Source organism: Ranitomeya variabilis, chromosome 1 (assembly GCF_051348905.1).
Source record: "Ranitomeya variabilis isolate aRanVar5 chromosome 1, aRanVar5.hap1, whole genome shotgun sequence".
Lineage (NCBI taxonomy): Eukaryota > Metazoa > Chordata > Amphibia > Anura > Dendrobatidae > Ranitomeya > Ranitomeya variabilis.
The window spans coordinates 126,373,564-126,398,434 of NC_135232.1; positions in this window are offsets into that span (position 1 = coordinate 126,373,564).

A 24,871-nucleotide genomic window follows, 5' to 3' on the forward strand; every position below is an offset into this window, starting at 1 on the left:
CTGCACAATACCTTCAGCACAATCTTTCCCTAAATGTTGCTAACAGCAGACCTGATAATGCTATGCAGCCAGCATATCACAAAAATGCTGCAACCAAGATGGCTACAGCATTACAGTGACTGTCAAGCAATTCCAAATCTTCATTGGTTGTCTGCAAAGCACCAAACGTGGGGTGGGAACTTGAGCTCCTGCTCAAACATTCGAGAAATACTTGTGGAGTAACGATTATCCAAAGCACCCTGATTACTGATATATTTCCATGTTTAAAAAAGTATTAATTTAATATAGACTTTTTTTACTGAATTGCTGAGTTCAATGCCCCTAATGAATAATACATTATTCATATATTGACCATTTATCAGCCAAGTTAATAAAAGTATACCTCTGATGCATACAATTCATTGTCTGTTGCACTGAGATACTATCATAGATTACAATTCAAGAAAACTTACGTGTTGACATTAGTGTTGAATGAATCTGCTGAGATCCTTATTTGGTATTTTACTCAACTTTGGGGTAGGAGATTCTAAATTATTTGATGTAAATCTAAAGTTTCTTATTATGCTCTTGGGTATCGAAAAACTGCACTAAAAAATGTGACAAAACTTTACTTGACAAAAGTTTTTGTCAAACAGAAACATGATACAGAAAATAGGTTTCATTTCTAGCCCTAAGGCTATGTGCGCAAGTTTTGGATTTGCTTGTGGAAATTTCTGCATGGTTTCTGCATTCTTTGGCAGAGAACGCAGTGGAAATTCCACGCGGTTTTTATGCGCTTTTGATGAGGATTTTCATGCAGTTTTGTATGAATTTTTGTAAGCTAAATAAAGATATATTTTTTTAAGGCTAGGTTCACATTGCGTTAATGTGTGCACGCTAACAGACAGCGTTGCACGGCGAAAATGTCGAAATTAACGCCGTGCAACGGGTCCATTAGCGCACCTATTCACAGCAATGTAAATTTCGCCTGCAGCGCATCGCTAGAGCGTGCCTTTTTCGGCTTGCGCTAGCGATGTGCCGTTCTTCTGTGGCGCGCCTCGGACGCTGCTTGCAGCGTCCGCAGCGTGCCCGAGGTCCGTTCCCCCTCTCGCAGATCGGGGATCTGCGAGAGCGGGGACGTTAACGCGACCCCTAACGCGGCCCCGAAAAATACATTGCGTTAGCGCAATCCGCTAGCGCTAGCGCTAAACGGATTGCCCTAACGCAATGTGAACCTAGCCTGTGTGATGTCATTTCTTTGTTCAACCTCTTCAGCCAGATACCCTCATTAATATTAAATAAAGACACACACAAACACAGCCACCAGCCTATGCAGGAGCATTAACATAAGTAACCTACATATGCTGTAACAAAACAGCAACTGTTATTAGGCTATGTCTCACGGTCAGTAATCGGCAGCGCTTTAGATGCAACACGTCTGCTCTGTCCAAAGCACTGCCAGATTTTTAAAGCAGGTGATTCCGCATGTGTTCATTGAACCATGCAAATGCACCGCACATTGGATGGGCGATGTCTATTTTGCAGAGACTGAGCGTCTCCGCAAGATAAATTTACATACTGTGATATGGAAAGACGTGCAATATGTCCATCTCCCTGCAGAGAAGCGGCGGGTGCCAGTGGACGCATAGTGGACATGGGATTTCTTGAAATCCCATCCACTATGCTGCAACATCTGGCCACTGTGGGTTGGACGCTGAGGATGTATGCAGCATCCAACCCACAGCGTTTACTAATTGTGGGAACAAACCCTCAGAAATCGGAGTGAAATGCAATATCTGTTTATTTTTCACATTTAAAAAAAAAAAAATTGTGTGGGCTCTGGTGTAATTTTAATAACCAGCAGAAGGAAAGCTGACTGCTTAGGGCTGATCTTAATATTCTGGGAAGGAGCCAATAGCCATAAAGGTTCCCAGGCTATAAATGTCAGCTCACAAGCTGTTTGCTTATCTTTTACTGGCTAGTTTTTCAGAGGAACCCATAAAAAATTGACATTTTTTAAAGGGAACCTGTCACCCCGTTTTTTAAAGATGAGATAAAAATAGCGTTAAATAGGGGCAGAGCTGTGCTTTACATTAGTGTCTTTTTTGTGCCTTTATTCCCCACCTATGCTGCCGAAATACATTTGTAAAGTCGCCGTTTTGGGCTGTCACTCACGCCGGTCTGGTCATATGGGCGTTGTGAAATTGCGGTTCCTCCCCCACCTCTTGCGTTTCCCTGCAAAATTTATTCCCGCCATTGGCATTGTGTTTAGCGCCTGTGCTGTAACGTCTAATTTGGCACCTGCGCATTATGCTTTGCCCAACTGTGGGCATAGCATACTTTAGATCACTGCACATGCGCGGGTCGTCACTTTAACCTGGGTGCCCCAGAAGTGATCATATGCGCATAGTGTTTATCTGGATGCCGGTTAAATTTTCTCTGCCCAAACTGCGAGCGTAAGTTTGGTGCCAAAATCGCTTACCTACCTATCTATCTATCTATCTATCTATCTATCTATCTATCTATTATATCTATCTATCTATCGTTCTTTCTATCTATCTATCGTTCTTTCTATTTATCTATCGTTCTTTCTATCTTTCTATTATCTATCTATCTATCGTTCTTTCTTTCTATCTATCTATCTATCTATCATCTATTTATCTATCGTTCTTTCTATCTATCTATCGATCTTTCTATCTATCTATCTATCTATCTATTATCTATCTATCGTGCTTTCTATCTATCTATCGATCTATTATCTATCTATAGTTCTTTCTATCTATCTATCGATCTTTCTATCTATCTATTATCTATTTATCTATCGTTCTTTCTATCGATCTATCTATTATCTATCTATCTATCTATCTATCTATCTATCATTCTTTCTATCTATCTATCGATCTTTCTATCAATCTATTATCTATCATTCTTTCTATCTATCTATCTATCTATCTATCTATCTATCTATTATCTATCTATTTCTTTTCAGATAGCTATCCCATTCTATCTATGATATACCTTCTAACTTTCTTATTCCTTCTTTTTATCTATTTATCTATCTCATCTATCTACGAGCAGATTACATACAACATACACCCGGCGACATAAACACTGTGACATACACCCAGCGATATACGACTTGCAACCTACCACATTTGACATGCAACATATGACTTTCAACATACATGCAACATCAGACTACATGCGACTACATACGACATGCAACAACATGCAACTACATGCAACATGCAACTACATGCAACTACATGCGACATGCAACAACATGCGACTATGTGCGACATGCGACAACATGCGACTGCATGCGACAATATGCGACATTCAACATGCGACTACATGCGACATACAACAACATGCGGCGACATGTGACCACATGGGACCACATGCGACATGCAACAACATGCGACATGCAACAACATGCAACATGCGATTACATGTCACATGCAACAACATGCAACATGCAACTACATGCGACAACATGCCACATGCGACAACATGCGACATGCAAGAACATGCGACTACATGCGACATGCAACTACATGCGACATGCGACATGCACCAACATGCGACATGCAACATGCGACTACATGCAACATGTAACAACATGCGACTACATGTGACTACATGCGGCATGCAACTACATGCGACATGCAACAACATGTGACATGCGCCATGCAACAACATGCGACTACATGTGACATGCAACATGTGACTACATGCGACATGCAACAACATGCAACTACATGCGCCATGCAACAACATGTGACTACATGCAACATGCAACATGTGACATGCGCCATGCAACAACATGCGACTACATGCAAAATACAACATGTGACTACATGCAACATGCAACAACATGCGACTACATGCGACTACATGCGACATGCAACAACATGCGACATGCGACTACATGCGACATGCGGGGACATGACACATGCACCATACAACATGGAACATACACCATACACCACATACATACAATACATACATATAGACATACAGTACATATAACATAAAGTACATACTCACCATCACTTGTCACTTTGATCCCTGAGGCAAGTGTCATCTGAAAAAAATATCAAAATAACAAACAACCCATATACTTCCTGTCCGCAGAAATCCAATGTAAACGAGTGTCCCTCGACGATCTCCCGTGGAGAGCAGCAGCATCTGATGATGTGACTGCTCTCCAGGGGCTCCAGAACTACAATGATGGAAAGTATCTGTCATGTCAGACGCTGTTCAGACCAGGTCGTTCGACAGACAGCAGTAATTCTGCTTTTGACCACTATGCGCTCATTGGCGTCGGCTAGATTTTATCTAGCTGGTCCGGGGTTAATTTACCTGGTGCTCGGATTGGAAGCTGGGCCATGCCCACTGCCTTTAAATAGTTCTCCTGAACATTGGGCATTGCCGATTATAGCTTCTGTCTTGTGCGTTGTTATCTCGGTCTGGAGTGGTGAGCTAGTAGTTGGAGTATCGTTGCTGGTGGTGTATTTCCCTTTGTCTTATTTACTCCTTACTATATTTGTATTTATTTTGCCCTGTGCACTTATTGTGTATTCCTGAGTGACTGCGGTGTGGTGTATATTTTTTCCGTTATCCTTGTCTGTGCTAACTGTGGGTATTGGTGTATTATCGTTTCACTGGGTGGCGGGCGGTGGTTTCAGCCTGGGGTTGAAACAGGAGACAGGGTGAGGTTCGAGGCCTAGACATGCACACCATCAGTGTAAACTCTAGGTAGAGGGTCAGTCAGGATTTCCCTAGTCTGAGGGAAATTGCAGGGGCCTGGGTTATTTGCTCTTGCCCACCTAGTCTTCCCGTGACATTATAATCGGCCTTTAAAACAAAAAAAAAAGGGGTTTCCTTTATTTTTGTTGTTTTGTCATGGATCCCATGACTTCCATAACCCGCCAGTTGGAGGCGCTGTCCCTACAGGTCACTGAGTTGAGGGGGGCAGTGGAGCAACAAGGACTAGCAGTATCTAATGTGCAAGCTGGAGCGACAGGTAGAGTTGCTGAGCCTAAGTTTCCTTTGCCTGAAAAATTTGCTGGGGAACGCAGTAAATTTGTTTCTTTTCGTGAAGCTTGCAAACTATATTTCCATATGCGCCCGATCTCCTTGGGTAATGGGGCTCAGCATGTGGGCCTGGTGTTGTCATTGTTAAGCGGGGATCCCCAAGCATGGGCGTTTTCTTTGCCATCTGATTCTGCTGCATTTGACTCTTTGGAGAGTTTTTTTCCTTTCTTGGAAATATTTACGATGAGCCTGACAGAATGGCTCTAGCAGAATCTAAGATACGCACTATTCGCCAGGGGTAGCGAGTTGCAGAGAATTACTGCTCTGAATTTCGTCGCTGTGTGATCGATACACACTGGAATGATCCAGCACTGTGGAGTCAGTTTATTCATGGGGTTTCTGGAAGGGTTAAAAAAGCCCTTCTGATGTACGAGACTCCTACTTCTCTAGACTCCGCTGTGAGTCGGGTTGTCCGCATTGATCGCCGTTTGCATCAGGGGGAGCATGAGACATCGCCTATGGGAGAGGGTTTAGGTTCATGTGAGGTTGCTGCAGGTAAGCCCACGGAGCCTATGCAAATCGCAGGGGTGTCACATGTGAAGCGTCGAGCCCCTGAGCTCAGGAAGCAGGGAGCCTGTTTTTACTGTGGTAAAACTGGTCATTTTATTAACATCTGTCCTCTGCTGTCTAACAAAAATCCAACGGCGGAAAACTTCTAAGCTCAGAGGGTGCGGAGGAGACCAATCTGAGCTTATGTATATCCTCCATGGTGGTTTCGCAATGCATGCTCCCTGCTAAGGTTATTATCGCTGGCAGTGAGCTGCCAATTACTGTTTTTGTGGATAGGGGATCAGCCACAAATCTCATTGATGAGGAGTTTGCGCGCACAGCAGGTTTTAGGATTGAAAAACTGCCTCATCCTATCCGCGTGGTCACCATCAATGCTGCTCCTCTCTCACAGGGGGAGATTACTGAATTTGTGGCTGAGGTGAAACTCCACATTGGGGTTCTACATTCCGAGCAGGTTACATGTAAGGTGCTCAGGAATCTTCCTGTTCAGGTGGTTTTGGGTTTTCCATGGTTGTCTATGCACAACCCGGTAATTGACTGGAAAACTCAGGACATAGTTCAGTGGAGCGAGTTCTGCCTGGCCACATGTGTGTCTGCTGTGATTTCAAGTGTTCCGGAGTCACTTCTGGATTTTGTGGATGTCTTCTCTGAGAAGGGTTGTTCAGAGTTATTATTATTATTGTTTATTGTTTAGTTGCCGCCACATCGTCCCTATGACTGTACTATCAGGTTTAAACCAGGGGCCAAATTGCCTAAAGCAAGGATGTTTAACATCTCCAGTCCGGAGAGACAAACATTAAAGGATTACATTGCTGAAAGTTTGAGCAAAGGGCACATCAGGCCTTCATCCTCGCCTGTGGCAGCAGGGTTCTTCTTCGTGAAGAAGAAAGATGGCGGATTACGCCCGTGTTTGGATTTCATGGAGTTGAACCAGATTACGGTTCGTGATCCATATCCTATGCCACTGATACCGGATTTGTTCAACCAGGTGGCAGGTGCTAAGTGGTTTACCAAGCTTGACCTCAGGGGGGCGTACAACCTCATAAGAGTCCGTCAAGGTGATGAGTGGAAGACGGCTTTTAATACCCCTGAGGGTCATTTTGAAAATTTGGTGATACCATTAGGGTTGACTAACGCACCTGCAGTGTTTCACCATTTCATAAATGATGTGTTCTCGCATGTTTTGGGGAAATTCGTTATTGTGTACCTAGATAACATCCTCATATATTCTTGCGACCGTGATACTCATTTAGATCATGTCAGGCAGGTGTTACAGCTTCTCAGAGAGAATAAGCTATATGCGAAACTGGAGAAATGTGTATTTTCGGTACAGGAGTTGCCTTTCTTGGGCTATATTGTGTCTGCTTCAGGGTTTAAAATGGACGCCGCTAAGGTGCAAGCGGTGTTGCAGTTGGAACGGCCTGATAACCTAAAAGCACTTCAGCGGTTCCTTGGGTTTTCTAACTACTATAGGAAGTTTATCAAGGATTTTTCTATCATTGCTAAACCGCTAACTGACATGACTAAAAAGGGTACCAATTTCTCCGTTTGGCCTGAGGCTGCTGTGTGCGCATTTGAATCTCTTAAAAACAGGTATGTTTCGGCTCCCATTCTGGTGCAGCCAGATGTATCGAAACTAGGGTTGAGCGAAACGGGTCGGCCATTTTCAGAAGTCGCCGCCTTTTGGCAAAGTCGGGTTTCATGAAACCCGAGCCGACCCCTGTGTGGGGTCGGCCATGAGGTCGGCTATCTTCTGAATCTGGTATCGGAATTCCGATACCGAGTTCCGATATGTTTGCGATATCGGAAATCGGTATCGGAATCCATATTTAAGTGTAAAATATAGAATCAAAATAAACAATATTGATATACTCACCCTCGGACGTGCCCTGGTACTAACTGGCAGCCTTCCTTCCTAAGAATGAGAGCGTGAATGACCTGCGGTGATGTCGCGGCTTGTGATTGGTCGCCTGAGCGGTCACATGGGCAACCGCGACCAATCACAAGCCGTGACGTCATCTAAGGCCCTTCACACGCTCATTCTTAGGAAGGAAGGCTGCCGGATAGGGTTGAGCGACTTTCATTTTTTTAAGATCGAGTAGGGTTTTGGGAAACCCGATTTTGTCCAGAGTCGAGTCGAGTGCAGTCGGCCGATTATCGCTAAAAGTCGGGGATCGACCGAAACACGAAACCCAATGCAAGTCAATGGGGAAGCATAGTCGGCAGTGAGTGGAGGCCAGGAAAACACCTACAGTGCCCATTTTAATGCCAAAAACATCCATTCTTGTTTCTGAAGCTTGCCAATCTTAATTAACTGTATAATAATAGTTGGGCATAGGGAATTGGGGGAAAGTTGTGGGGGGAGTAGGGCTGGCTCAAGTTTTTCGTGGGCCCAGGAAATGCGGACTACGTCACGGCGGTGTTGCAGGGAAAGGTAAGTATTTAAAAGTTGCAAGTGCTGTGATCCTGAGCAAGCAGGGGGGGCCCACTCGTTCGCATTGCCACTGGCACAGGGCCCCTCAAAGTACGGCGGTGTGTTTGCATGGCGGGGGCGCCTCCCACCAGCAGCGACACTTTTGCGTACTCTGAGGGGCCCTGTGCCAGTGACGTCGCCAACGAGTATGCCCCCCCACCTGATGAAGGAACCTGCACTTTCATCTGCACCTTCCTCTTTGTCCCTGTGTAAGGTGGTATAACATGCGGGAAGGGGAACCTTACTTTCAGCAGGGACAGATTCTGGCTGTGTAGAGTACAAGGGGAATGTAGTGGTCTAGGTCAATGTACCAGCAGACTCATTTAGCAGTGGCTGGGCAATGGGCAGGATGAGGAGGAAACAGATATAGGGCCAAAGAATAAAGTAGGCTACATGCAGTTCAAAATTGGTAACAGGACTAAACAGGCGGCATTGCTTTGTTCAGTGGAGTAGCAAACCCAAGAGCAGCAGACACTGTTTCAAGGGCCTAACCACACTAGTAGGCCAAATGCAGTTTAATATCTGATAGTATAGGGCGAAAGCCAGAATGTGGAAGCTCAGCTTTGTTCAGTTGAGGACAACACCAGGGAGGGGCAGACACCTTTAGTAGGCCGGAAAAGCCTATTGCATTTTTTAAAATGGTAATTTGGAGCAGAAGGTTGAAGCTCAGCTTTATTTAGTTGAGGGCAACACCAGGGAGGGGCAGAAGCCGTTAGTAGGCCCTAACCACCATTTTTTTTTTTTTTAAAACCACTTAATGAGAGCCGGAAGGTTGAAGCTCAGCTTTATTTAGTTGAGGACAACACCAGGGAGGGGCAGAAGCCGTTAGTAGGCCCTAACCACCATTTTTTTTTTAAAACCACTTAATGAGAGCCGGAAGGTTGAAGCTCAGCTTTATTTAGTTGAGGACAACACCAGGGAGGGGCAGAAGCCGTTAGTAGGCCCTAACCACCATTTTTTTTTTTTTTAAAACCACTTAATGAGAGCCGGAAGGTTGAAGCTCAGCTTTATTTAGTTGAGGACAACACCAGGGAGGGGCAGAAGCCGTTAGTAGGCCCTAACCACCATTTTTTTTTTAAAACCACTTAATGAGAGCCGGAAGGTTGAAGCTCAGCTTTATTTAGTTGAGGACAACACCAGGGAGGGGCAGAAGCCGTTAGTAGGCCCTAACCACCATTTTTTTTTTAAAACCACTTAATGAGAGCCGGAAGGTTGAAGCTCAGCTTTATTTAGTTGAGGACAACACCAGGGAGGGGCAGAAGCCGTTAGTAGGCCCTAACCACCATTTTTTTTTTTAAAACCACATAATGAGAGCCGGAAGGTTGAAGCTCAGCTTTATTTAGTTGAGGACAACACCAGGGAGGGGCAGAAGCCGTTAGTAGGCCCTAACCACCATTTTTTTTTTTAAAACCACATAATGAGAGCCGGAAGGTTGAAGCTCAGCTTTATTTAGTTGAGGACAACACCAGGGAGGGGCAGAAGCCGTTAGTAGGCCCTAACCACCATTTTTTTTTTAAAACCACTTAATGAGAGCCGGAAGGTTGAAGCTCAGCTTTATTTAGTTGAGGACAACACCAGGGAGGGGCAGAAGCCGTTAGTAGGCCCTAACCACCATTTTTTTTTTTTTTAAAACCACTTAATGAGAGCCGGAAGGTTGAAGCTCAGCTTTATTTAGTTGAGGACAACACCAGGGAGGGGCAGAAGCCGTTAGTAGGCCCTAACCACCATTTTTTTTTTAAAACCACTTAATGAGAGCCGGAAGGTTGAAGCTCAGCTTTATTTAGTTGAGGACAACACCAGGGAGGGGCAGAAGCCGTTAGTAGGCCCTAACCACCATTTTTTTTTTTAAAACCACATAATGAGAGCCGGAAGGTTGAAGCTCAGCTTTATTTAGTTGAGGGCAACACCAGGGAGGGGCAGAAGCCGTTAGTAGGCCCTAACCAAAGTTGAAGGCCAAATGCAGTTTAATTTCTGATACTATAGGCCGAAAGCCAGAAGGTGGAAGTTCCGATTTAGACAGTGGAGGACAATTTGAATTAGGGACTGCAGACAGACTTAGTAGGCTGTCCCCTGTGGACCATGCATCCACCACATTAACCCATTGCGCCGTAATGGACACGTAATCTTCCGTGGCCATGCCTACAGGTCCATGCGTCTGTTGTCAGGTGCACCTTTGTACTCACAGATTGCCAGAGTGCATGGACAATGCGGTCTTCTACATGCTGGTGGAGGGTTGGGATGGCTTTTCTCGCAAAAGAAGTGTCGACTGGTTAGCTTGTAGCGTGGTACAGCGTAGTCCATCATGGCCTTATTAATAGTAAATAAAATATATAACTAGGCTCTATGAACTTTTAAATAGGTTCCAGGGGTACACGGGCAGCATTGGTGTGGTCAGTGGAGGAGTATTGCAAGTAGGGGCTGCAGACAGGCTATCAAAGGCCTAAAATAACAAACAGTAGGCAGTCATGGCAGTTTTACATCGGTTACATGGATACACAGGCAGGCACTCCAGGCAGCATTGTGCTCAGTGGAGGAGTATTGCAAGTAGGGGCCGCAGACAGGCTATCAAAGGCCTAAAATAACAAACAGTAGGCAGTCATGGCAGTTTTACATCGGTTACATGGATACACAGGCAGGCACTCCAGGCAGCATTGTGGTCAGTGGAGGAGTATTGCAAGTAGGGGCCGCAGACAGGCTATCAAAGGCCTAAAATAACAAACAGTAGGCAGTCATGGCAGTTTTACATCGGTTACATGGATACACAGGCAGCTAGGTGGTGAGTGGAGGAGTATTTAAAGTAAGGACCGCAGACAGGCTATCAAAGGCCTAACATAACAAACAATAGGCTCATGGCAGTTTTACAGCGGTTACATGGATACACGGGCAGGCAGCTTGGTGGTGAGTGGAGGAGTATTTAAAGTATGGACCGCAGACAGGCTTCGAAGGCCTAACACAATAAAATGGGCTGGCTGTAGGCACTTTAAAATTGGTTCCAGGGGTACACGGGCAGCAGTGGTCTGGTCAGTGGAGGCCTAGTGGAAGTATGGACCGCAGACAGGCTTCGAAGGCCTAACACAATAAAATGGGCTGGCTGTAGGCACTTTAAAATTGGTTCCAGGGGTACACGGGCAGCAGTGGTCTGGTCAGTGGAGGCCTAGTGGAAGTATGGACCGCAGACAGGCTTCGAAGGCCTAACACAATAAAATGGGCTGGCTGTAGGCACTTTAAAATTGGTTCCAGGGGTACACGGGCAGCAGTGGTCTGGTCAGTGGAGGACTAGTGGAAGTATGGACCGCAGACAGGCTTCGAAGGCCTAACACAATAAAATGGGCTGGCTGTAGGCACTTTAAAATTGGTTCCAGGGGTACACGGGCAGCAGTGGTCTGGTCAGTGGAGGCCTAGTGGAAGGAGGGACCGCAGACAGGCTTCGAAGGCCTAACACAATAAAATGGGCTGGCTGTAGGCACTTTAAAATTGGTTCCAGGGGTACACGGGCAGCAGTGGTCTGGTCAGTGGAGGACTAGTGGAAGGAGGGAGCGCAGAAAGGCTTCAAAGGCCTAAAATAACAAACAATAGGCTCATGGCAGTTTTACAGCGGTTACATGGATACACGGGCAGGCAGCTTGGTGGTCAGTGGAGGAGTAGGGACCGCAGACAGGCTATCAAAGGCCTAAAATAACAAACAATAGGCTCATGGCAGTTTTACAGCGGTTACATGGATACACGGGCAGGCAGCTTGGTGCTGAGTGGAGGAGTAGTGCAAGGAGTGTCTGTCCCAGTACTCCCAAAATATAAATAGATGTTAATGTCTCGCAAAACAACCAAAACAAAAAAAAAGATGGCATACTTAGGTACAGGGGTGGGCTCATCTGCTGTGTTTCTGACATAGTAATTTGGCAGTAACTATTTAATGGTGCCAATATAGGACACAGACACAGACTACTTTAAGTTGCATCATAGATGTCTACAAATTTGTATTGTCAGTGCCAGACATTGAATGATGTCAGCGAATAGACTAAAGATTGGTGGAGCTGTGCGACATAATTTTGCACGTAGTAGAGCCCAGTTTGAGCTGGGGTAGGGGGGAACTCTCTTGAGGCCGGCGGGACCGCCCCAGGGCCACTCATGTTACAACGGTGTGTCTGACGTTGGGTGCGCACCACCACCGCCAGAGACACTACATTGTACTATGAGGGACCCAGTAGCAATGCCGTCAACCAAAAGCGAGCACACCCACCTCTTCAGACAAACAGCAGTCTCACGGGTGCTTGCGCCAAGTCGCGATACCACGGCCCCGTGTGGGGAGTTTGGCCATTTAGGGAGGTGTAAACATGTCGTATGCTGTACAATCTGCAGCAGCAAATTAGACATTAGAAAAGTAATTCACAGGCAAGAGCTTTTCATAGGAAAGCTAGGTGTCGGCCGGGCAAGGTGGGGCAAAAGATTTTGAAATCCAGTTGTGGTTCATTTTAATGAATGTTAGATCGTCAACATTTTGGGTAGCCAGACGAGTCCTTTTTTCGGTTAATATTGACCCTGCAGCACTGAATACTCTTTCTGATAGGACACTTGCTGCCGGGCAAGCAAGCTCCTGCAATGCATATTCTGCCAATTCTGGCCAGGTGTCTAATTTGGAGGCCCAGTAATCAAATGGGAATGACGGTTGAGGGAGAACATCGATAAGGGATGAAAAATAGTTAGTAACCATACTGGACAAATGTTGTCTCCTGTCACTTTCAATTGATGCAGCAGTACCTGTCCTGTCTGCGGTCATAGCAAAATCACTCCACAACCTGGTCAGAAAACCCCTCTGTCCAACGCCACTTCTGATGTGTGCACCCCTAACACTCCTAGTCTGCTGCCCCCTGGAGCTCGTGTGAGAACGATCACGTGCGCTGTGTGCTGGGAATGCCTGAAGCAAACGGTCAACAAGAGTTGATTGTTTGGTTGCTAATATTAGTTCCAAGTTCTCATGTGGCATAATATTTTGCAATTTGCCTTTATAGCGTGGATCAAGGAGGCAGGCCAACCAGTAATCGTCATCGTTCATCATTTTCGTAATGCGTGTGTCCCTTTGTAGGATACGTAAGGCATAATCCGCCATGTGGGCCAAAGTTCCACTTGTCAAATCTCCGGTTGTGATTGGTTGAGGGGCAGTTGCAGGCAAATCTACGTCACTTGTGTCCCTCAAAAAACCAGAACCCGGCCGTGACACGCAACCAATTTCCTGTGCCCCCGTGAAAGTTTCCGCATTAAAAATATACTCATCCCCATCATCCTCCTCGTCCTCCACCTCCTCTTCGCCCGCTACCTCGTCCTGTACACTGCCCTGACCAGACAATGGCTGACTGTCATCAAGGCTTCCCTCTTCCTCTGGTGCAGACGCCTGCTCCTTTATGTGCGTCAAACTTTGCATCAGCAGACGCATTAGGGGGATGCTCATGCTTATTACGGCGTTGTCTGCACTAACCAGCCGTGTGCATTCCTCAAAACACTGAAGGACTTGACACATGTCTTGTATCTTCGACCACTGCACACCTGACAACTCCATGTCTGCCATCCTACTGCCTGCCCGTGTATCCTCCCACAAATAAATAACAGCACGCCTCTGTTCGCACAGTCTCTGAAGCATGTGCAGTGTTGAGTTCCACCTTGTTGCAACGTCTATGATTAGGCGATGCTGGGGAAGGTTCAAAGACCGCTGATAGGTCTGCATACGGCTGGCGTGTACAGGCGAACGTCGGATATGTGAGCAAAGTGCACGCACTTTGAGGAGCAGGTCGGAGAACCCAGGATAAGTTTTCAATAAGCACTGCACCACCAGGTTTAAGGTGTGAGCCAGGCAAGGAATGTGTTTCAGTTGGGAAAGGGAGATGGCAGCCATGAAATTCCTTCCGTTATCACTCACTACCTTGCCTGCCTCAAGATCTACTGTGCCCAGCCACGACTGCGTTTCTTGTTGCAAGAACTCGGACAGAACTTCCGCGGTGTGTCTGTTGTCGCCCAAACACTTCATAGCCAATACAGCCTGCTGACGCTTGGCAGTAGCTGGCCCATAATGGGACAACTGGTGTGCAACAGTGTCATCTGCCGATGGAGTGGTTGGCCGACTGCGTTCTGTGGAAGAGCTGTAGCTTCTGCAGGAGGACGAGGAGGAGGAGGAGGGGGTGCGAACGCCTACAGCCAACTGTTTCCTAGACCGTGGGCTAGGCACAACTGTCCCTAAATTGATGTCGCCTGTGGACCCTGCATCCACCACATTCACCCAGTGTGCCGTGATGGACACATAACGTCCCTGGCCATGCCTACTGGTCCATGCATCTGTAGTCAGGTGCACCTTTGTACTCACAGATTGCCTGAGTGCATGGACGATGCGCTGTTTAACATGCTGGTGCAGGGCTGGGATGGCTTTTCTGGAAAAAAAGTGTCGACTGGGTAGCTCGTATCGTGGTTCAGCGTACTCCATCAGGGCTTTGAAAGCTTCGCTTTCAACTAACCGGTAGGGCATCATCTCTAACGAGATTAGTCTAGCTATGTGGGCGTTAAAACCCTGTGTACGCGGATGCGAGGATAAGTACTTCCTTTTTCTAACCAGAGTCTCATGTAGGGTGAGCTGGACTGGAGAGCTGTAGATCGTGGAACTTTCGGGTGTGCCGGTGGACATGGCAGACTGAGAGACGGTTGGAGACGGTATTGTTTCCGCCGGTGCCCTACATGCAATATTTCCTCCTACAAAACTGGTGATTCCCTGACCCTGACTGCTTTTGGCTGGCAAAGAAACCTGCACAGATACTGCCGGTGGTGCGGAAAATGGTGGCCTTACAGTGACGGAAGGGATGTTGCGTTGCTGACTAGCTTCATTGGCCGAGGGTGCTACAACCTTGAGGGACGTTTGGTAGTTAGTCCAGGCTTGAGAATGCATGGTGGTTAAGTGTCTATGCATGCAACTAGTATTTAGACTTTTCAGATTCTGACCTCTGCTTAAGCTAGTTGAACATTTTTGACAGATGACTTTGCGCTGATCAGTTGGATGTTGTTTAAAAAAATGCCAGACTGCACTCTTCCTAGACTCTGATCCCTTTTCAGGGATTGCAGACTGAGCTTTAACCGGATGGCAACGCTGTGCTCCAACAGGTTTTGGCTTTGACACGCGTTTTGGTCCAGATACGGGCCCGGCAGATGGAACCTGTTGCGATGTTGATGCCTGCTGCGGCCCCTCCTCCACCTCCGCTTCTGAACTACTGCCGCCTGCACCCTGTTCCCCCAATGGCTGCCAATCGGGGTCAATAACTGGGTCATCTATTACCTCCTCTTCGAGCTCGTGTGCAACTTCGTCTGTGTCACTGTGTCGGTCGGTGGTATAGCGTTCGTGGCGGGGCAACATAGTCTCATCAGGGTCTGATTGTGGATCTGTACCCTGAGAGGGCAATGTGGTGGTCTGAGTCAAAGGAGCAGCATAGTACTCTGGCTGTGGCTGTGCATCAGTGCACTCCATGTCAGAATATACTTGTAATGGGCATGGCCTGTTAAATGTTTCACTTTCTAAGCCAGGGACGGTATGTGTAAAGAGCTCCATGGAGTGACCCGTTGTGTCGCCTGCTGCATCCTTCTCTCTTGTTGTAGTTTTTGCTGAGGAGGACAAGGAAGCGACTTGTCCCTGACCGTGAACATCCACAAGCGACGCGCTGCTTTTACATTTACCAGTTTCGGAAGAGGAGGCAAAAGAGCTAGAGGCTGAGTCTGCAATGTAAGCCAAAACTTGCTGTTGCTGCTCCGCCTTTAAAAGCGGTTTTCCTACTCCCAGAAAAGAGAGCGTTCGAGGCCTTGTGTAGCCTGACGACGAAACTGGCTCCACAGCTCCAGACTTAGGTGGAATATTTTTATCCCCACGACCACCTGATGCTCCACTACCACTACCATCATTACCAGCTGACAATGAACGCCCACGACGACCTCTTGCACCAGACTTCCTCATTGTTTTAAAATCTTAACCAAAGTAACTTTATTTGTTGCTATCAAACAACTTACACGGTGAGCTATAACTTCAGTATGATTTCAATATCCCTTAACAGGTTGGTGAGACCACAAGGAAAATCAGGCACAATGTTACACACTCTGTTTTCTGTGGCACAAAATCACAGAGATGACACACACGCAGGACTGTCACTCAAGCACTAATGTCAATATTAATCTCCCACCTAATTTATTTATTTTTTTTTCTCAGGGAGACTTTAGAAACCAAATAATATTAAAAAAAAAAAAAAAAAAGGCTTTCTATGGCCCACAATTAGAGAGAGAGAGGTGGCACAACCAGGAGTCAAGACTGGCGCACAAGCTGAAAGGGCAATATTACTCTCCCACTGTTTTTTATGTTTTTTTTGTTTTTTTCAGGGAGACTTTAGAAACCAAATAATATTAAAAAAACCAAAAAAAAAAAAGGCTTTCTATGGCCCACTGAATGAGAGGGAGAGAGGTGGCACACCCAGGAGTCAAGACTGGCACACAAGCTGAAAGGGCAATATTACTCTCCCACTGTTTTTTTATGTATTTTTTGTTTTTTCAGGGAGACTTTAGAAACCCAATAATATTTAAAAAAAAAAATAAATAGGCTTTCTATGGCCCACTGAATGAGAGGGAGAGAGGTGACACACCCAGGAGTCAAGACTGGCACACAAGCTGAAAGGGCAATATTACTCTCCCACTGTTTTTTTATGTATTTTTTGTTTTTTCAGGGAGACTTTAGAAACCCAATAATATTTAAAAAAAAAAATAAATAGGCTTTCTATGGCCCACTGAATGAGAGGGAGAGAGGTGACACACCCAGGAGTCAAGACTGGCACACAAGCTGAAAGGGCAATATTACTCTCCCACTGTTTTTTTAGGTTTTTTTTTTTTTTTCAGGGAGAATTAGAAACCAAATAATATTAAAAAAAAAAAAAAATAGGCTTTCTATGGCCCACTGAATGAAAGGGAGAGAGGTGGCACACCCAGGAGTCAAGACTGGCACACAAGCTGAAAGGGCAATATTACTCTCCCACTGTTTTTTTATGTATTTTTTGTTTTTTCAGGGAGACTTTAGAAACCCAATAATATTTAAAAAAAAAAATAAATAGGCTTTCTATGGCCCACTGAATGAGAGGGAGAGAGGTGGCACACCCAGGAGTCAAGACTGGCACACAAGCTGAAAGGGCAATATTACTCTCCCACTGTTTTTTTAGGTTTTTTTTTTTTTTTCAGGGAGAATTAGAAACCAAATAATATTAAAAAAAAAAAAAATAGGCTTTCTATGGCCCACTGAATGAAAGGGAGAGAGGTGGCACACCCAGGAGTCAAGACTGGCACACAAGCTGAAAGGGCAATATTACTCTCCCACTGTTTTTTTATGTATTTTTTGTTTTTTCAGGGAGACTTTAGAAACCCAATAATATTTAAAAAAAAAAATAAATAGGCTTTCTATGGCCCACTGAATGAGAGGGAGAGAGGTGGCACACCCAGGAGTCAAGACTGGCACACAAGCTGAAAGGGCAATATTACTCTCCCACTGTTTTTTTAGGTTTTTTTTTTTTTTCAGGGAGACTTTAGAAACCAAATAATATTAAAAAAAAAAAAAAAAAAAAAAAAATAGGCTTGCTATAGCCCACTGAATGAGAGATAGCACACACAGCAGTGGCACACAAGCCCTGACTGAGGCCAATATTTTTCTCCCACTGATTGATGTAGTGTTTTTGTGTTGAGGTAGAATTTAGAACACAAATCACGGAAAAAATAAATAGGCTTTCTATGGCCCACTGAATGAAAGGGAGAGAGGTGGCACACCCAGGAGTCAAGACTGGCACACAAGCTGAAAGGGCAATATTACTCTCCCACTGTTTTTTTATGTATTTTTTGTTTTTTCAGGGAGACTTTAGAAACCCAATAATATTTAAAAAAAAAAAAAAGGCTTTCTATGGCCCACAATTAGAGAGAGAGAGGTGGCACAACCAGGAGTCAAGACTGGCGCACAAGCTGAAAGGGCAATATTACTCTCCCACTGTTTTTTATGTTTTTTTTGTTTTTTTCAGGGAGACTTTAGAAACCAAATAATATTAAAAAAACCAAAAAAAAAAAAGGCTTTCTATGGCCCACTGAATGAGAGGGAGAGAGGTGGCACACCCAGGAGTCAAGACTGGCACACAAGCTGAAAGGGCAATATTACTCTCCCACTGTTTTTTTATGTATTTTTTGTTTTTTTCAGGGAGACTTTAGAAACCCAATAATATTTAAAAAAAAAAATAAATAGGCTTTCTATGGCCCACTGAATGAGAGGGAGAGAGGTGGCACACCCAGGAGTCAAGACTGGCACACAAGCTGAAAGGGCAATATTACTCTCCCACTGTTTTTTTAGGTTTTTTTTTTTTTTCAGGGAGACTTTTGAAACCAAATAATATTAAAAAAAAAAAAAAAAAAAAAAATATAGGCTTGCTATAGCCCACTGAATGAGAGATAGCGCACACACAGCAGTGGCACACAAGCCCTGACTGAGGCCAATATTTTTCTCCCACTGATTGATGTAGTGTTTCTGTGTTGAGGTAGATTTTAGAACACAAATCACGGAAAAAATAAATAGGCTTTCTATGGCCCACTCAGTGAGAGATGGCACACACAGGGATGGCACTGTAGCAGAAATGCCAATCTTAATCTCCCACAAAAAAAAAACAAAAAAAAAAAAAAAACTGTCCTACAATTACTATCTCCCTGCAGTAATGTAAGCCAGGTATGGCAGGCAGCAATAGGAGTGGACTGATGCACAAATTAAATAAAAAGTGTGGACAAACAAAAAAGATAGCTGTGCAGAAAGGAAGGAACAAGAGGATATGTGCTTTGAAAAAAGCAGTTGGTTTCCACAGTGGCGTACACACAGCAATACAGCTATCACGGAGCCTTCTAGGGCAGCCCAATGAGCTACAGCGCTGAGGGGAAAAAAAAAAAAAAATAGCTTCCACTGTTCCTGCACACCGAAGGTGGTGTTGGACAGTGGAAATCGCTGCAGCACAAGCGGTTTGGTGGTTAGTGGACCCTGCCTAACGCTCTCCCTGCTTCTGATGAAGCGGCAGCAACCTGTCCCTAAGCTCAGATCAGCAGCAGTAAGATGGCGGTCGGCGGGAACGCCCCTTTATAGCCCCTGTGACGCCGCAGACAGCAAGCCAATCACTGCAATGCCCTTCTCTAAGATGGTGGGGACCAGGATCTATGTCATCACGCTGCCCACACTCTGCGTTCACCTTCATTGGCTGAGAAATGGCGCTTTTCGCGTCATTGAAACGCGACTTTGGCGCGAAAGTCGCGTACCGCATGGCCGACAAGCACAGGGGTCGGATCGGGTTTCATGAGACGCCGACTTAGCCAAAAGTCGGCGACTTTTGAAAATGATCGACCCGTTTCGCTCAACCCTACTGCCGGAAAGAAGCCAAGGGTGAGTATATTCCTATGAGGTATATACTCACCCTCGGACGCGCCCTGCTTCTTTCCGGCAGCCTTCCTTCTTAAGAATGAGCGTGTGAAGGGCCGTGACGTCATCTAAGGCCCTTCACGCGCTCATTCTTAAGAAGGAAGGCTGCCGGAAAGAAGCAGGGCGCGTCCGAGGGTGAGTATATCAATATTTTGTATTTTGATTCTTTATTTTACACTTAAATATGGATCCCAGGGCCTGAAGGAGAGTTTCCTCTCCTTCAGACCCTGGGAACCATAGTATCCCATTGCACTGCATTGGGTTTCGTGTTTCGGCCGACCCCGACCCCGACTTTTTTATAGGATCGGCCAATTTCACTCAACCCGACTTTTGAGAAAGTCGGGTTTCGTGAAACCCGACCCGATCCTATAAAAATAAAAGTCGCTCAACCCTAATCGAAACCTTTTGTTGTAGAAGTCGATGCGTCTGAGGTTGGTGTGGGGGCGGTGCTGTCACAAGGCTCATCCTTGAGCGGTTTGCGTCCATGCGCCTATTTTTCCAAGAAACTGTCGCCCGCCGAACGTAACTACGATATCGGCAACAGAGAGTTGTTGGCAATCAAATTGGCCTTTGAGGAATGGCGACACTTCTTGGAGGGGTCGGTTCATCAGGTTACTGTTATTACCGACCTTAAGAATTTGCTTTATTTGGAGTCTGCCAAGCGTCTGTCTCCCAGGCAGGCTCGCTGGGCATTGTTTTTCACGCGGTTCAACTTTGTTGTCACTTACAGACCTGGTTCTAAAATCACTAAGGCGGATGCTTTGTCCAGGTGTTTTCCGGGGGGAGAGCCTCGGGAAGATCCAGTACCCATCCTCCAAAAGGGTGTTGTGGTTTCGGCTCTCGCTACCGAGGTTGAGGCTGAGATTGCCAAGGCCCAGGAGGAGGTACCTTCTGAGCTTCCCGTCAACAAAACGTTTGTACCGCTTCATCCCCACTTAAAGGTTTTGGCGGAGCATCATGATGCTGTCCTGGCTGGCCATCCAGGGGTTAGGGGTACCTTGGAGTTGGCGTCACGTCGGTTTTGGTGGCCCAAGATCCGACAGGACGTGGTCTCATACGTGTCAGCTTGCACCACGTGCGCCAGGACTAAGACGCCCCGCACCCGTCCTGTTGGCACACTACTTCCTCTCGAGGTACCTAGTAAGCCATGGACGGAAATCTCAATGGATTTTATCACTGACTTGCCCTCCTCAGCTGGGAACACGGTCATCTTGGTGATTGTTGATCGGTTATCAAAAATGTCGCACTTTGTGTCTTTGCCTTCATTACCTAACGCTAAGACTCTGGCTCAGGTATTTGTGCAGGAGGTGGTCAGACTTCATGGGGTTCCATCTGACATCGTTTCTGATAGGGGGTCTCAGTTTGTGGCAAAATTTTGGAAAGCATTTTGTTCATGGCTGGGGATCAAGTTGTCTCATTCTTCGGCATTTCACCCTCAGTCTAATGGTCAGACCGAGCGTATGAACCAAAATTTGGAACAGTACTTACGCTGCTTTGTTTCGGATAACCAGGAGGAGTGGTCAAAGTTTCTTCCTTTGGCTGACTTTGCCATCAATAATCACCGCCAGGAGTCGTCTGGGGAGTCTCCATTTTTTTGTGTTTACGGACTTCATCCTCAATTTTGTACTTTGAGTCAGAGGGGCTCTTCCGGCGTCCCGGAGGAAGACCAGTTAGGAGCACAATTATCATCAGTCTGGAGGAGAGTTAAACAGCGCCTGTTGAGTGTGGGTGCTAGGTACAAACGTGTGGCTGACAGTAGGCGTGTGCCAGGTCCAGACCTGAGTGAGGATGACTGGGTGTGGTTATCCACAAAAAACATAAGACTCAAAATACCATCCCTTAAATTGGGTCCACGGTTTATTGGTCCATTTAGGGTCACCGCCGTCATTAACCCAGTAGCGTACCGATTGGAGCTTCCTACGGTGTATAAGATACACAACATGTTCCACAGGTCTCTTTTAAAGAAGGTGGTGGGTTCTGTGGACGCGGCGCCTATGCCACCTCCAGTCTTGGTGGATGGTAATTTGGAATTTGAAGTCTCCAAGGTGGTTGACTCTCGTGTAGTGCGCCGCACGTTACAGTACTTGGTACACTGGCATGGTTATGGGCCTGAGGAGAGGTCCTGGGTACCAGCCTCGGACGTTCATGTGGATCATGCTAGTATATTGCACAGCCACATAGTATATTGCCCAGTGATGTAGTATATTGCCCAGCAACTTAGTATATTGCTCAGTCTCGTAATATACAGCACAGATCCACGTAGTATATTGCCCAGCCACGTAGTATATTGCCCAGCCACATAGAGTATTGCCCAGCGACGTAGTTTATTGCTCAGTTACGTAGTATATTGCCCAGTGATGTAGTATATTGCCCAGTCATGTAATATACAGCACAGAGCCACGTAGTATATTGCCCAGTGACGTTGTATATTGCCCAGTGATGTAGTATATTGCCCAGTGACGTAGTATACAGCACAGAGCCATGTAGTATATTGCCCATTGACGTAGTAGATTGACCAGCCACGTATGTCACAGGTTGAAAAATAAAAAATAAACATACTCACCTTCCAATCGGAGGGCCCCTTGTAGTCCTAACATACTTACCATACTTGTAGTTCTGTCGGCAGCAGCTTCCAGTCACAGGGTGTGATGACGTCGCGGTCACATGACCGTGACGTCATGGCAGGTCCTTCTGCCATACGATGCGGTGACCGGAGGGTGGCGAGGAGTGGGAAAAGCAGCGGAAGGTGAGTATATAACTCTTTTTTTATTATTATTTTTAACAATATATCTTTTTACTATTGATGCTGCATAGGCAGCGTCAATAGTAAAAACTTGGTCATACAGGGTTAATAGCGGCGGTAACGGAGTGAGTTACCCGCGACATTACGACGGAACTACAAGTATGGTAAGTATGTTAGGACTACAAGGGGCCCTCCTTTCGGAAGTTGAGTATGTTTATTTTTTATTTTTCAACCTGTGACATACGTTGCTGGTCAATCTACTACATCACTGGGCTATATACTATGAGGCTCTGTGCTGTATACTACATCACTGAGCAATATACTACGTCACTGGGCAATATACTACGTGGCTGGGCAATATACTACGTGGATCTGTGCTGTATATTACGTGACTGGGCAATATACTATGTCACTGGGCAATATACTATGTGGCTGTGCAATATACTATGTGGACATGCATACCCTAGAATACCCGATGCATTAGAATCGGGCCACCATCTAGTTACATATAAACAGAGATAGAAGGACTTAAATAGATATTATCACATATATAGAGAAATTCACATAGATAGATTGATGTAATGAGTTAAATAATAAGAAGGAAACAGATAGATAGATTGAAGGAATAAAATGTATAAATAAAACAGATAGAGAAGAGAGAGAAAAAAAGGAAGAAGAATGGTGAAAGTAAGCATAGATAAATGCCTAAAGATAGATGAATAGATTGAAGGAATCAGAGAGATCGATGGAATGACAGATGGCTATGTAGAAGAAATTTAAAAAAGGAAATTGCAACATGTGCACATACGCAAAAGGTACCGCCAAGCAATCAAAGGGTATGTATAAAGCTAATCTGTGCTTCTCTGTATGACGATTGATATATTTCCCTTACCATTTACAACAGTGTATATATAGCACTTAGGTTCAGTTTTAATACCTTAATCAGGATAACAGTTACAGATAGTTATCCAAAGTTTATGAACCCATGGTGGCAAGCAAGTAACAAGTAACGATGTAATAGATTTTAAAAATACAAAAAAAAACGGCGTGGGTTCCCGTGCAATTTTCAATGCCAGCGGGGGAAAGCAGACAGTTGGTGACCAATATTTGTAGCCTGCTATGACTATCAGCCCGCAGCTGTTTGCGTAGCCTTTACTGGCTATTAAAATAGGGGGACCCACACAAAAAATGACGTGGGGTCCTGTTGTGAGTTTGGTTTTTGGGCTCCCCCGGTGGTCACTGGTGGTACTGGACTTGTGTGCTTCACTTTCTCTGTTCACCTGTTTCCATCAGGATATGGGTGTATCCTATTTAGCCTTGCTGCTCAGTTATTCTAGTGCCGGCCATCAATGTAACCAGAGCCTTTCTGTTGCATGTTCCTGCTTCTAGACTACTATCAGCTAAGTTGGACTCTTAGTCCTAAGTTTGTTTTGCATTTTTGTTCCAGTTCACAGTTATGTTATTTTTCTGTAGCTGGAAGCTCTTGTGGGCCGAAATTGCCACTCCGGTGTCATGAGTTGACACATGAGTCTTAAAGTAATTTCGGGATGGTACTTTAATAGGGTTTTCAGCTGACCGTGAAGTTCCCTATTGTATCTTCTTGCTATCTAGTAAGCGGACCTCGCTTTGCTGAACCTACCTTCATACTGCGTATGTCTTTTCCTCTGAACTCACCGTCAATATATGTGGGGGGCTTCTGTCTCCTTTTTGGGGGAATTTCCCTAGAGGTAAGCCAGGTCTGTCTTTTCCTCTATTAGGGTTAGTTAGTCCTCCGGCTGGCGCTAGGCGTCTAGGGATAAAACGTAGGTACGCCACCCGGCCACTGTTAGTTGTGTGGTAGGTTTAGCTCACGGTCAGCTCGAGATTCCATCACCCAAGAGCTGTTCTGTTATTTATGTTCTCTGACGTTCCCTTGCCATTGGGAACCATGACAGTGTGCTAGGTCCTTCTGGTGGCCTTCCCTGTCTCGAGATGTACGAGTTTTTGTGCAGTCTTGTGATGTTTGTGCTCGGGCCAAACCTTGTTGTTCTCGGGCTAGCGGATTGTTGTTATCTTTGCCTATTCCGAAGAGGCCTTGGACTCACATCTCTATGGATTTTATTTCTGATCTCCCTGTTTCTCAGAAAATGTCTGTCATCTGGGTGGTGTGTGACCGTTTTTCAAAGATGGTTCATTTGGTGCCCTTGCCTAAGTTGCCTTCCTCATCCGAGTTGGTTCCTCTGTTTTTTCAAAATGTGGTTCGCTTGCATGGTATTCCGGAGAATATCGTTTCTGACAGGGGGACCCAGTTCGTGTCTAGATTTTGGCGGGCGTTCTGTGCTAGGATGGGCATTGATTTGTCTTTTTCATCTGCGTTCCATCCTCAGACTAATGGCCAGACTGAGCGAACTAATCAGACCTTGGAGACTTATTTGAGGTGTTTTGTGTCTGCGGATCAGGATGACTGGGTTGCCTTTTTGCCGTTGGCGGAGTTTGCCCTCAATAATCGGGCTAGTTCTGCCACTTTGGTTTCTCCTTTCTTTTGCAATTCGGGGTTTCATCCTCGTTTTTCTTCCGGTCAGGTGGAGTCTTCGGATTG